This window comes from Vombatus ursinus, unplaced genomic scaffold (genome assembly GCF_900497805.2).
Source record: "Vombatus ursinus unplaced genomic scaffold, bare-nosed wombat genome assembly UNPS02014770.1, whole genome shotgun sequence".
Taxonomy (NCBI): domain Eukaryota; kingdom Metazoa; phylum Chordata; class Mammalia; order Diprotodontia; family Vombatidae; genus Vombatus; species Vombatus ursinus.
The window spans coordinates 39,288,474-39,301,040 of record NW_020954548.1 but is presented as its reverse complement, the minus strand read 5'-3'; positions in this window follow the sequence as shown (position 1 = coordinate 39,301,040).

The window sequence follows — 12,567 nt, the reverse complement described above, 5'->3', positions numbered from 1 at the left end:
AGAAAATTTGGAGCTCAAAATCTTATAGAAGTGAATGTTGAAAACTAAAAATAAATAAATAATTAAAAAGAAAAGAAATGCTGAGCAGGCAGATTTCCGAAAACCTTGGAAAGTCTTAAATGAACTGATGCTGAGTGAAGTGAGCAGAACCAGGAGAACATTGTACACAGTAACAGCAACGTTGTCAGATAACCAAGTTTGATAGACTTAGCCCTTCTTAGGATTGTAATGATCTAAGACAATTCCAAAAGAATCACGATGGAAAATGCTATCCACATCCAGAGGAAGAACTATGGAGTCTGAATGCAGATTGAAGCATACTGTTTTCTCTTTTTTAGTTGTTTTTGTTTTTTCTTTCTTGTGATTTTTCCCCTTTTGTTCTGATTCTTCTTTCACAACAATTAATGTGGAAATATGTTTAATATGATTGTATATATATAGCTGATATCAAATTGCATGCAATCTTGGGAAGTGGGGAGGGGAAGGACAGGGAAAAATTTAGAACTAAAAATCTTATAAAAATGAATGTTGAAAACTAAAAATAAATAAAAAGAGAAAAAAAAAGAGCTTTGGTTCCATCTCTTAATCATCAACCATGTATTCAATACTTACTTGCACCATCCTACTAACTGAATTTTATTAACCAGATTAAGTTCAGTGGTTTGCACCTATACTTTAAATGAGGACATCCTCCAGAAGGGTGTTTATTACAAAACAAGCATGTTTTTCATAAACAATATTCAATAATGAATTACATCTTTACCATTTTACAATTGACTGAATAATGTAGAGCAGTAGTGTCACTGTGGGAGGTCACTAAACATATATAATCATCCCTGGGGGCTGCATGTTGACTTAGAAAATCACGTTAGCATTATCTATGTGTTCTGTTGTATTTTTATTTATTTTGTTAAATATTTCCTAATTATATTTTCCATACTTTTTTGGGGGGGAGCAAGGCAATTGGGGTTAAGTGACTTGCCCAGGGTCACACAGCTAGTGAGCTTCAAGTGACTGGTCTGAGAGCACATTTGAACTCAGGTTCTCCTGACTCCAGGGCAGTGTTGTATCCACACCACTTAGCTGCTCCCCCCCATTATATTTTAATCTGATTCAGGTCCCACCCAGGAGTGTTGGCTGACACTTCCATTGTAGAAAACATAATCAATAAACATTTATTAAGCACCTACTATGTGCCAAGCACTGTGCTAAGTGCTGCTAGATACTACTGTGCCTATAAATTGTTGATTATGGAGAAGTATTTGGTTAGATAGAGCAAAATGTTGCCTTGCTGACTTGTTTTCAACAAGGTCTTCATCCATCAGACTCATTTGGTATTGCTTGAAAGACATAACAGAAATAGTGCTATTTAACAAGCCTCTGTGAACATCAGAGGAGCCATAAAACGGGGATATATGGGCTCGATAAAGGCGCCTTCCACCTTGATAAGGAGACCAGTGCAGAGCTCAAAGTGAAGAGGGATTGTCTACTCGATGTTCCTGTTTTCAGAGAACTGTTTGTATCAGGACATTGTAGGGCTTCCTGGAAGATATCTATAATAGCCCAAAGGAGTCTAGCATGATTAGCCGCATGGGAAATACTAAAGGAAATGAAGCATGTCAGTTATTCGGATGACAACATGCATTTCAACATAGAACTTGTAGGGCTATCTAAGAAGGACTGGACCCATGACTTAAGAGAATAATCTTAAGGCCCAGAGCTGAATAGGAGAAAAATGAGCTAGACTACTATGAGGAAATTGCAAAGCTTTCAATGACCACCCCAAGCTTCCCATGAAGGCAAAGGACCATTTTGTTTTGTTTTGGGGGGCTTTTGGGGAGGAAGTCTAGGTTAAGTGACTTTCCCAGGATCACATAGCTAATATGTGTCTGAGCTCAGATTTGAACTCAGGTCCTCCTGACTCCAGGGCTGATGCCTAGCTGCCCCAGCCCATATTTTTAATATTAATATTCTACTGGTATTGATGTATGCCAGCAAGACATGGAATGCAATAGTATCTGAAGAAATAAAAATGAGCATCATAGAAGGCAGTGGAAAGGTGCATAGAGGCCATCTACTCTAATCTCCTCATTTTACTTAGGAGGAAACTGAGGCAGCACACAAACTTACCTGGACTGCTTAAATTGAAGTGCAAATACTGTAGGTGCTTCAGGTATCTCGTGGAATACTGGTGTGGGCCAGGATATTGAGGGAACTGGGAAGACTTGAGTTGCTCCAGACTCCTCAGCCTATTCCTACAATACCAGCTGGAACTAGAGTGAGCAAAGGAATGAGGAAGTTACCTGGGGTAGTTTGAGATTATCTTGCCCCAAAGTAGATTGATCTGGGACCCAGCTGTGGGCCTTTGGGACAAGGAGGCTGGAGAATCTGGCAAGGAGCAATTAATATTATGTGACACTTCCAGATTACTCTCCTCTCTAGGTTTTTGTGATTCCACTCTCTCCTGGTTCTCTTCCTGTCTGCCTAATTGTCCCTTCTCAGTCCCATTTGGTGGATCTTAATTCAGGCCATGCCCACTAACTGTGAGTGTCCCTCAGTCCTGGGTCCTCTTCTCCTTCATACCATGTCATTTCATGACCTCATCAGCTCCCCTGGATTCAACTATGTCTATGAAAATGATACTCAGATTTGCTTGTTCAGCCCTAACCTTTCTCCTGGGAGCTAGGTGGTGAATTGGGTAGAGTACCGGGCCTGGAGTCAGGGAGACCCAAGTTCAAATCAGACCTCAGACACTTAATAGTTGTGTGACCCTAGGCAGGTCACTTGACCCTGTTTGCCTCAGTTTCCTCATCTGTAAATGAGCCGGAGAAGGAAATGGCAAACTACTTCAGTATCTCGGTCAAGAAAACCCCAAACGGGTTCACAGAGGCAGAGACCACTGAACAACACAAACCTTTCTCCTGACCTCTAGTGTCCAATTCCCGACTCCTCGATATCTCCAACTCAATTTCTCCTAGAAATCTCAAACTCAATATATCTAAAACTGAACTCATTCTCTTTCCTCCCAAACCTTCCTCTGTTCCTTACTTTTCTATTAGTAGGAGAGCACCACCCAGTCACCAAGGCTAGGTGTCGTCCTCGACTCCCTCTCAATCCCCGTATTCAATCTGTTGCCAGGTCCTGTGACTGTACCTTCGTAACTTCTCTCATTCTCCTCCTTCTCTCCTCTGACATTGCCACGAACTTGGCACTGTTCCTCAGCACCTCATAGCTAGACAATTTCTATAACTTGCTGGTTAGTCTCCCTACTTCATCTCTCCACACTTCCATCCATCTTCAAATACCCCATCAGATTGATCTTCCTAAAGTGAAGATCTGACCACATCACCTCCCTATTCAACAAACTCCATTGGATTCCCGTGACCTCCAGGATCAAATATAAAATCCTCTTTGACTTTTAAAAACCTCTACTAACCTGATCTCTTCCTACTGAATGAGATATAACCTCTGGGAAGACTTCTCAGGGTGGTGATGAAAAGACTAGAAACTAGAGATAGGCTCTGAGAGAACCAACAGGCCATAATTTTAAATTACTTAAACCTATAGGAATTCGGTCCTCAACCCCTCAGCATTAGGTGTACTAAATAAGGACATGTATGTTTGGATTGGCTATACCCTGTTTCCTTGTTCTTTGGGAATGGGAAAGATTTTCGCGCCTAGAATGTAAGCCCACCTCCCAGCCAATGGGAGTAAGGGACAGTGGCGAGGCGGGAGCTTCTTGTTTGCGTTAAGATATATAACCTTGCTTTGTCCTCTGTGCCTCACCTCTGTCCTGCTGGTAGTGTACTGAAGGAGTAGACGCCCCTTCTCTCGAGATTGTAATAAAGAGTAACTTTTGCTTCCTTGAGAAGTCTCTGAGTTTAATTGTGTTAGAGTCGCTGTACCACACACTACCTTTCCAGTCTTTCTGCACCTTATTCCCTTCTACATTCTTTATTACCCAGTGACACTACCCTCCCTGCCCTTCCTAGCACAAGACTCTTCATCTCTCAACTCTGTGCATTTTTACCAGCTGTCCCCCTGTGCCTGGAATACTTTCCCTTCTCATCTCTACCTCACAATTTCCCTGGCTTTCCTCAAGTGCCAACTAAAATGCCAAAGAAGCCTTTCCCCTTACAGAGCAGCTAGAAAGAATAGTAGAGTACTGGTCTTCGAATCAGGAAGACTCACCTTCTTGAGTTCAAATCTGGCTTCAGACACTTACTAGCTGTGTGACCCTGGGCAAGTCACTTAACCCTGTTTGCCTTATTTTCCTTATCTGTAAAGTGAGTTGGAGAAGGAAATGGCAAATCATTCCAGTATCTTTGCTAAGACATAAAGAGTTGAACATGCCCATCACTTGGGGAATGGCTGAACAAGTTGTGGTATATGAATGTAATGGAATACTATTGTGCTATAAAAAATGATGAGCAAGCAGATTTCAGAAAAACCTGGAAAGACTTGTATGGACTGATGCTGAGTGAAATGAGCAGAACCAGGAGAATGTTGTACAGAGTAACAGCCATGTTGTTCTATGACTGACTTTGATAGACTTAGCTCTTCTCAACAATGCAAGGATCCAAGACATCTCCGAAAGTCTCATGATGGAAAATGCTATCCACATCCAGAGAAAGAACCATGGAGTCTGAATGCAGATCGAAGCATACTATTCACTCTTTTTTTTCCTGCTGTTTTGTTTTGTTTCTTCTTTCTTGTGGTTCCTCCTATTGGGTTCTAGTTCTTCTTTACAACATGACTAATGTGAAAATAAAATATGTACTGGCCGCGCGCCGACCTTCTGCCGGCCGCACGCCGGTACCCTCTCCTCCTATAAGAGCACATTACCAGAGTCATACTCACTTCCGAGTCTTCGGTCCTCAGCCGGATAAACACACAGAGACGAGCCATCGGGAGGCTCCAACACCAGAGCTTTATTCAGAGGCCTTCACAGCAAGCCATCATAGCAAGCCCAAGCAGCAAGGCCAGAGCAACAGGGCAGGAGCCAGGAGAGAGCGCGTGTGATCTGACCACGCTCGTTCCTAAATACCTACCTAGCCCCTCCTCCCCAGCCCGCTTACTAGCCAATGATTGTAGGGTCAGATACTGGAAGGGGCTGTCTGAGTTTAGCACACCAAGGGGGAGGGAGTGACGTAGGAGGCTAGGACCGGATACAGGGAGAAGGCATCTGGGATTAGCGCATAGACAGAGTACGTGACCTAGGAAGTCAGACTCAGACACTGGGAGGAGGGGCTAGGGTCAGTGCTGCACAAAGGGACCCAGGAAGTCAGGAAGGTCACAAGAGGCGTCTGGGGATGACGTTGCATATAGGGAGGGGACCAAGCAAAGGGAACTCAGTCCTCTGCTGTCCCACTCCCACGTGGCACCGCCCCTTGCCTCAGGAGCTCAAGTTCCCGCTACTTCCTTGTACCCAGCTTATCTCACATAGCACTGCCCACTGCCTCAGGGCTTCTCCGTATCCAGCCCATCCCAGTTCACCACGACTCTGCCTACCACAGCCCCTGCCTCGACTTCCAAAATACCCAGATCTTACCCTACTCTTGCCACAGTGCCCAACCTGGTAGCTGCCACCATCAGACAGTCCCTCACAAAAATAAATAAATAAAAAGGAGTTGAACACCACTAAACCGTAGCTCAAACTGAGCACAGCAAAGGACAAACACAGTTGGAAACTAAGGTGGTGTCCTCCTATTGAGGAATAGCCAAACAAATTGTGTGATATGGAATTGTATTGTTCCTTAAGATAATGATGAAATAAAGGAAGCTGGGAAGATTCCCATGAACTGTGGTGCATAGAGTGCGGGACTCAAGTCAGAAAGAGTCAAATTTGAATCCTAACTTAAGACACTAGCTGTATGATCCTGGCCAAGTCAAATTAAGTCTCTCAGTCTTAGTTTCTTTCTCTGTAAAATGGAGGTAATAACAGTACCTAATAGGGTCGTTGTGAGAATCAAATGAGGTCATTTAAGTAAAGTGCTTCGCAAACTTTAAAGCACTATGTAAATGCTAGCACTCCTCCTCCTCCTCCTCCTCCTCTTCCTCTAACTAATGCGGAGCAAAACCAAGGTAGCAATTTATACAATGACAACATTGTAGAGAAAAACACACTTAAAAGACTTAGAACCTGATCAATGCAATGATAAACCACAAACCCAAAAGGGTGGAGATGAAATATATCACTCACCTCCTGACAAAGAAATGATAGATTGGGAACACAGGAGACACATTTTGGGGCATGGCAAATAGGGCGATTTGTTTTGCCAGCCCACACAGCTATGTTTGGAGGACTTTAATTTTTGAGGGTTTTTTCCCCTCATGGACTGGAGAGGGGAGGTTGGTATGCTGTACCCTTGCTAGATATTCATTCTTTCCCTGCTCTGAATATCCTTTTCCTGCCATGGTTAAATAAAACTTCTTTTGTTAATTGTTAATATATTAAAAATGTCTACAAGTGTCTCATTTTGTTCCAGTCTTGAACCTGAGGTCCCAGACCAGCCAGTCAGGCTTAGCCTACTCTATGGCACCCTCTGGTGAGCAGTGGGGATACTGGATCTTTGGGAAAACCAGCACATGGGCTGTTGCACTGGACTGGTGTGGTGGCTTGAGGGTAGCACCACCTCGTGGCCAAATAATATACTACATTCCCCTGTGGGTCAATTTAGTTACAGCCAAGACCCATAGGTATTAGAACTCTAATCCTACTATATTTCTATGTGAATACAAAATCTACATTTTCTAGTTGGAAGAGAATTTCTTACAAGCCTTTTTTTTTCTTGAGTGATGGTACACTAAGCTGTGTGCTTTCTAACAAGGGAAATGCTCACACAAGAAGTGTGGTAATGACATCCAGAGAAAAAACTATATAAAGTCTGAATGCAGAACAAAGCATGCTATTTTCACTTTTTTGTTGTTTTTTCTTTCTTGTGTCTTTTCCCTTTTTTTTATTATTTTTTCACAGCATGACTAATGTGGAAATATGTTTTAGTTTGGTTTTTTTTTTTTTTTTGGACTAGGCAATGGGGTTAAGTGACTTGCCCAGGGTCACACAGCTAGTAAGTGTTATGTGTCTAGGCCAGATTTGAACTCAGGTCCTCCTGAATCCAGGGGTGATGCTCTATCCACTTTGCCACCTAGCTGCCCCTTGGAAATATGTTTAATATGATTATGCATGTATAGCCTGTATCAGATTGCTTGCTGTTTTGGAGAGGGGCTAGGGTAAGGAGGGAGGGAGAAAAAAAATTTGAAACTTAAAATCTTATAAAAGTGAATGTTGAAAAATTTTAAAAATTAATTTAATTTTAAAATTAAAAAGGATTATTAACCCCTGAAAGTCCAGAAAATATCACCCCAGGAAAAACTCTGGAACAGCTGAACCAGAAGAAAGATGGGGTGCATCAGTCCAGTAGCCCAGGTAGCTTGAGGGATTAACTGGAAAGGCCCCTCTTACCTTGTGGGAAGGGGAGCAGTACAGAACGGGAGGCATCCTGGCAAGCTAATGGAAAGCTCCACCTCAGTATATCAGGAGGAGCTCCTAAAGCCCAGGTGGTAGAACAGGCAAACATCAACACTTGGACCCCGAGTGCCTCATTTAGGGTGGATGAACTGGTGGAAACCAGCTCAGAAAATCACCTGATGCCTTGGCATTCTACAGCAACCGGCTCTCTCAGTGCCTTAGCAAAGCTAAGGGAAGCAGTGCTCCAAGGGGCCCCAGGCGGATAAACACCCTACAACATCCATCTGAAAGGAGCTGAAGAAAGCAAAAGGAAGGAAAGGCCTGGGTGAGCAGGAAATCTCTAGGAACCATACTACCCAATCCTACCCCTAGAGTTCCAGTGTTGCTGATTCCAGCCCAACTATGGTAAGCTGCCAGAATCCTACAGCCTCCAACTGCCAACATTGGAGGGCTTAGCACACAAAGCCATCGACCAGGCCCTAGACTCCCAACACAAGAAGCTTGGGTCAATGCCCTCTGCTCCTCAGCAGGAGAGCCCAATCTCTTTAAAGGCCAGGAAATAAGCAAACACCATGAGCAAAAAGAAATGTACGATAGATTCTTATTACAGGAAGAGTGAAGATCAAGGCAGAAATTCTGAAGAAGACAACATTATCAACAAACCCACATCTGGAACCTCTAAAGGGAATATGAACTGGTCTGAAGCCCAAAAAGCCTTCTTAGAAGAGCTCAAGAAAGATTTTAAAAGTCAAATGAGAGAGGTAGAAGAAAAAATGGGAAAAGAAATGAGAGGTATGCAAGAGGAAGTCAAAAGCTTGGAAAAGGAAGGACAAAAATTAACTGTAGAAAACAAGTCCCTAAAAAATACAATTGGCCAAATGGGGAAGGAGGTATAAAAAAAAGAAAACAATTTGTTAAAAATTAGTATTGAACAAATGGAAGCTAATGACTCTATGAGAGCAAGAATCAGTCAAACAAAAACAAAAGAATGAAAAAATAGATGAAAATGTAAAATACTTCATTGGTAAAAACAACTGACCTGGTAAATAGATCCAGGGCAGACAATTTAAAAATTATTGGTCTACCTGAGATTCATGATGAAAAAAAGAGACTGGATGATATCTTTCAGGAAATCGTAAAGCAAAACTGCCCTGAGATCCTAGAACCAGAGGGTAGAATAGCCATAGAAAGAATACACTGATCACCTCCTGAAAGAGATCCCAAATTGAAAACGCCAAGGAATATAGTAGCCAAATTCCAAAATTACCAGCTCAAAGAGAAAATACTGCAAGCAGCCAGAAAAAAACAATTTAAATATCATGGAACTACAGTCAGGATTACACAGGACCTTGTAGCTTCTACATCAAAAAACCTTAGGGCGTAGAATATGATATTCTGTAAGGCAAAGGAACTTGGATTACAACCAAGGATCAACTACCCAGTGAAAAAGAGCATGATCTTTCAGGGGAAGAGATGGACATTCAATGAAATAGGGGACTTCTATACCTTCCGGATAAAAAGACCAGAGCTCAACAGAAAATTTGATCTTCAAATATAAGACTCAAGAAAGACATAAGAAGGTAAATGGGACAGAAAGAAAAAACATGTTATTAATAAGGGCAAACTGTTTACATCCCTACAAGGGAATTTTTTTGGGGGGGGGCTAGGCAATGGGGTTAAGTGACTTGCCAAGGGTCACACAGCTAGTAAGTGTTATGTGTCTGAGGCTGGATTTGAACTCAAGTCCTCCTGACTCCAGGGCCAGTGTTCTATCCACTGTGCCACCTAGCTGCCCCAACACTTGTAACACTTGAGAATTGTATTGTTATTACACCATGTTAAAGGGGTATACATAAAGGGGGTAGGTAAAATTGACTTTGGTGTAATGATGAAAAAAATCTAATCAAGTGGGTTAAATGGATCCAAGTAAGTGAATTAATCTGATCTAACTAAGAAAATGTACTGAGAGAAAAGGAAAAGAGGAGTCAAACAAGGGTAAATTACATCACAGGAAAAGGTACAAAAACCTATTCTAGCAGAGGGAATGGAGGGAGGGAGATGAGCATTGTTTGAACCTTACTCTCATCAGATTTGGCTCAAGAAGGGAATAACATAATCAGTTAGGTAAAGAAATCTAACACGCCATATAGGCAGTAGGAGGGAAAAGGGTAAAGAAAAGGGAGGAGGCTAATAGAAGGGAGGTGGGACTGAGGGAGGTGGTGGTCAAAAGCAAAATATTAGTGAGGAGGGAAAAGGAGAAAGTAGAAAGAAAAACATAGATGGGGGGGGAAGGATGGAGAGAAAGACACAGATAGTAGTCATAATTGTGAATGTGATATATGAATGTAATGGAATACTATTGTGCTATAAGAAATGATGAACAGGCAGACTTCAGAAAAACCTGGAAAGACTTATCTGAACTGATGCTGAGTGAAGTGAGCAGAACCAAGAGAACATTGTACACAGTAATAGCCACACTGAGTGATGATTGACTTTGATAGACTAGGCTCTTCTCAGCAACACAAGGATCTAAGACAATTCCAAAAGTCTCACGATGGAACATGCTATCCACATCCAAAGAAAGAACTATGGAGTTTGAATGCAGATCGAAGCATACTATTTGCTCTTTTTTTTCTTCTGTTGTGTTTTGTTTTCTCTTTCTGGTGTTTCCTTCTATTAGTTCTAATTCTTACTTACAACATGACTAATGTGAAAATATGTTTAATAGGAATGTATATGTATAGCCTATATTAGATTGTATGCTGTCTTGGGGAGGGAGGGAGGGGGAGAAAAATTCAAAACTCAAAAGCTTATGGAAGTGATTGTTGATAAGTTAAAATAAATTAATAAAAGAATTTTTAAAAATAAAATTAAAAAGAAGTGTAGTAATGTCATTCAGAAAAAAAGTAGCATTTCTTCAGAATATTGGCCCTATAAGCAGATTAACAGAACATATGTTGCATAACTTGTAAAACTTATACATCCTGTTATGTGAGATGTAATGATTCATTTGTAACTATTGTATTCATGGAATATAATATGGTATAAAATGTAGCCTATGACCCTGTCTTGTTTACCTCTAGGATTTGGATGATAATGATCAAGAGAGAATGGCAGATGAGTTCCTGGAAAGTAAGAGGAGGATTTCCTAGCTCACAGGAAAGAGTACTGATTTGCAATGGCAAGAAGCCATATGACAAGAAAAATGTAAATGTAAATGAAGAGAACAGCAGCAAAACAATGGAAAGAAAATGTAATGGAATTATAAATTTAACTAAAGAAATATGAGAAGGCACTTTTTTTTTTGCAAAGATAGAGGTGTGAATCACTGTTTTATGTTAGTGGGTTTTTTTAATGTGTTAGTTTTACTGAGCTTTTCTTTGTTACAAGGGATGGTTTTCTAGGAGAGGAAGAAGAAAAGGATATATTGGAAAATAAAGTTGATGGACAAATTAAAGATACAAATTTTTTTTAAAAAAAGTCATGGATTGTGATGGAATATTATTGTGCTATAAGAAATGACAAACAGGATGATTTCAGAAAGACCTAGAAAGATTTACATGAACTGATGCAAAGTGAAGTGAACAGAACCAGGAGAATGTTGTACATAGTAACAGTAACATTGTAGGATGAACAAATGTAAGTGACTTAGCTATTTTCGGTAATACAATGATCTAAGACAACCCCCAAAGACAAATGATGGAGTGTACTATATGCCTCCAAAGGAAAAACTGATATTTTCTGAATACAGACTGAAATATGATATTTTTCACTTTCATTCTTTTTCTTTTATTCAAGTCTTCTTGCACAAAATGACTAATTGCATCTGTATAACCTATATCTCATTGCTTTCCTTCTGAGGGAGGTGGAAGGGGAGGGAGGGAGGCATAGTATTTGGAACTCAAAACTTAAAAAAAAAACCCAAATGTTAAAAATGTTTTAATATGTAATTGGGGAAAAAATAAAATACTTTTAAAAAAGTCATACGGTGAGGGGCAGGGGGTTGGAGGCAATATGTTGATCTGTAGAGTCAGCCTCCTCTCTTCCTTCTACTGACCTTGGATTTTGACTTGCAAGCCTCTAGGAGGTAGGCTAATCTGCAGCCAAGTGTTTGCAGCTTAAAGAAGGGAATAAAAGGGGAGGAGGGTGTCAACTCACCATCTCAGGATCACGGACTTGTTTCTAAACAGGGAAAGTGGGTGGGTGGTAGGGGAAGCAATGGAAATTAGTCTCTGTCTCGAGCTTGACAGACCCCTGAGATTTACCACAGCTGGCAGTCTTGGTAATGAGCAAGCATCTCTCCAGGCAGCTTCTGTCTCTGACCAGCTCCAAGATCAAGGTTTGTCCTATAGGGGTGTTTTCCCATTGTCTCACTCACCAGACACTCAAAACTATGACCAACACAGCTGGTGCCCAGGCCACTCCTGTCTACCTCATGGAATCCTGCAAGTCCAAATTCAAGGTCATCAGGAGGCAGCCAAGCCTGGATGACAGCTTACAGATCTTGTCTCCCTCTTCCTATCACATGACTACTGACAAGCATTCCCTGACTGAGACCTCCTGGTGAGGGGAAGGTGGCAATTACCCTTTCCTGCGCCAGAAACTGGGCTGCCAATTCTCTTCCCAAAACACACCAGGAGTACACAATAATTCAGAGAGATAGGGCCAGGCAGGGGCACAAGTCACAAAAGTATGGTTGACTCTTCTTAAAAAGCCTATGAAGAAATGGCTGCAGAACTCTTATAGCTACTCTGTTGCTACCAGGGGATGTGGATATTAGTGCTAATGTGATCAGCCAAAAATATTTTTTAAATTAATAATTCACATTCATAAAGAACAAGGATTCTTCTTAATCTTTTGTGTGTTATGGACCCCTTTGACAATCTGATGACACCCTGAAATTTATCCACTGATCCCTTGGTGTTCTCTTTACTCCAAGTTAAGAATAACAAGACATCAAAATTATGAAGTTTGTAGTTCCCCCTCTCACCTCATATTTTCCTCTATGTGGAAACACACACACACACACACACTCTCTCTCTCTATCTCTCTCTCTCACACACACACACACATATATACACACACACTCACACACA